Source organism: Hoplias malabaricus, chromosome 13 (genome assembly GCF_029633855.1).
Source record: "Hoplias malabaricus isolate fHopMal1 chromosome 13, fHopMal1.hap1, whole genome shotgun sequence".
Taxonomy (NCBI): domain Eukaryota; kingdom Metazoa; phylum Chordata; class Actinopteri; order Characiformes; family Erythrinidae; genus Hoplias; species Hoplias malabaricus.
In genome coordinates, this window is record NC_089812.1 from 4,048,075 (window position 1) to 4,050,751 (window position 2,677).

Sequence of the window (2,677 nt, forward strand, 5' to 3'; positions counted from 1 at the left end):
TACACTGTTTATTAAGTGTGTTAATTAAAAATAGAAAAAAAAACAGATCATAACAAATACAAATACTGATATGAATTATTTACAGATTAAAAAGGCAAAAATAAAAACAATCTTTTTTGATAAAGGCAAGTCAGAGGTGCTCAGATGGGAACAAACTTTCTACAGGAACTGGGAATAAATCTAGGATTCAGTAAATTTTGCCTTTTGTTGATGAAAAAGACTGATTGCGCCTTTAGTCACAAACAACAACTGGATTTGTTGTTTCCGGAAGTTTGCAGTTTAACAAAGACATATCAAATACAACGTATAAATCATTCATTTGCTTTTTGGCAGTGAAACTGACGTGTGCTCATTAAAGCAGGGGGTTTAATGAGAGAAAATTACTCAAACTTAAAAAGGACCAAGCGAAAATAAAGGTTATTGTGCCTCTATCATCTCTTGGGTTAAAATGAGGCCAAGGAACAGGAGAATAAAAGACAAGTAGGTTTTGTCGACAGAACCAGGCGCTGGATCTGGAATTAAACTTCTCGAGCAATCTGTAGAGACAAAAACATCAAACATTTGAGTATTTATTTCACCATAAACTACACATTGTTTCACCTTAAACACTTCCTCTGCCTCGGTGGTGGTTTCTCTACATGGAATTACAAACACAAGCGTTGGGATAAACTCAAGAATATTTGATTTGTTAATTCTCTTGATGCTTTTTCTAAATTCCTTAGCTGTCACTGACCAATTGATCTTACTTTGTAAATAAAACCAATGCATGTATGAATTGTAGAATTTGTTGCCTGCAGCACAACCCAAAACAGTTGGGACAAGGGCTTGTTTACCACTGTTTTTTTGGTTATTGTTGCAAGGATCAACTAAAAATAAACATATATTTACCCCCAAAATGCATAACATCCCAGCGTTTTTTTAAAACTGAGGCCTGTCGGAGCAGATGTAGTAGTGTAGCATGCATTTTCAATGGAGGAGGACTACAGAGATGTGTTTCAGTGGAGGGAGGGAAGACTGTAGTTACTGACCTCTAGGATTCAGAAGAAGGAACCACTAAACTAAACATCATTCAGACACATCGGCCTGCACTGGTGTGTGTTGTGTGATTGAACTCACCCACTTTTACAGCAGTGTATGCGGTGCCGTGTCCTTGTGCCGCCTCCAAATCACAGGTGTAATTCCCTGAATGTTCAGGTGAGGCGTTCGGAATGGTGCATATTAGTGGGTTCTCTGTGTAACTACAAATGGAAACTGTTTGGTTAATATTTATTTTTTTCCATTTCATTGTTACGACTTCCACTGATGACCTGGCGGTACAGTTCAGGACAATGGTCTCATTGCATTTCACTGTCACTTTATCCTGTGTGATGAGTTGTATATCTGCAAAGATCAGAGTGGGTCATATGTTATTCTTTTTATTTTCTACAGTGTACGACATGACCATAATGTGATTGAACAAAGGGATAAAGCAGCATGACCATTGCACACATTCCCATCTAAAGACTGTTGTGTAACCATGGAGAATACCTGATTAGAGTGAGTCAAAGGTCACAGGACACCCTTTCATTTCTTTGATATCGTCGCTGTTCGATTAAAAACACGTATCTCCAAAAATCTAACTTTTCAGGAACAGAAAAAGACTTTCTCTGAAGGTAACAGTAAAAATACACCACAGATAACGCCATTTATACCCAGTACAGCTCAGAAATATAAAATTATCTTTATTGGGAGCATGTCCAAATGTTTCATATGTGAAATGGACTTGCGTGTTTTGTAAACAGCAAACACTGACAAACACGGATCTCTTTTATTGGATTCCAACGAGCCACAGCCATTTCCACGTAACTGCAGTCTGCAGCGTATTCCCCTACAACACTGACACCATGAACCCATGTTTTAAAAGTCCTGTGTCTTTGACTGTTTGTGTTTATGCTCTTCTCTGCCACAGTTCACCAGAAGCAGATCATCCAGTAAAAGCTGATGATCTGAATACAAGTGTTGAGGGAATAGTTGAGTAGCTGAAGCTATGCAGGTTAGTGGGTCTCCAGAACTGGACCTGAAAACTACTGGACAGTGTAGTACACAGAAGAGGAACGTGGCTGTATCCCAACAACAAAAAGATCTGAGAGATGAACTGGGGAATAATAATAATAATAATATATTTATACAAACACAGGGTGAGTCAAAAGTGCAGTGGGTCTAAAGGAGTAGAGCTGAAAGCCAGAGGGAACCCACTCTTCTTCAAACTGAAAACCTGAGGCAGACGTTTCTTTCATTTCGAATGCTTTAGAGATGCATTGATTGATAATGCACCAACAGTCAGAAGGTGCGTCTGGACACTTTTGAGCCCAGAGAGGTTTATAGACCCCATTACAATGAATAAAATCAGTTTCTCTTGTGCACAAACAGCTTGTAGACTGTGAAGCAGTGGAACTGACAGTGTGTTTAATACAAGACTTCTTACTATAATCTGAATTACTATAAAAGGTAACAGTGCCAATAAAACCCCCAAAAACATCCTGACTCTTACCTACGCAGAAAACAGCTGTTGACATCCAGCTGATGATGAAATAAACACTGGTGCTTCTCATTGTGGCTGAGAATCTGGACCGCAAACACCCTAATGATCCTTAAAGTCGAGTGAGAATGTCTCTGTGCTCCTTTCTATAAAAAGCGT

The 2,677-nt window shown here is 38.8% G+C and overlaps 1 long non-coding RNA gene across 1 annotated transcript; it reads right to left on the reverse strand.

The window, feature by feature from the left end:
• Positions 1–2,677, reverse strand: LOC136665318 (uncharacterized). Its single transcript, XR_010795225.1, has 3 exons — positions 2,531–2,677; positions 1,117–1,380; positions 1–536 (listed from the first exon to the last, which is right to left on the reverse strand). It is a non-coding gene; the product is annotated as an uncharacterized lncRNA (long non-coding RNA).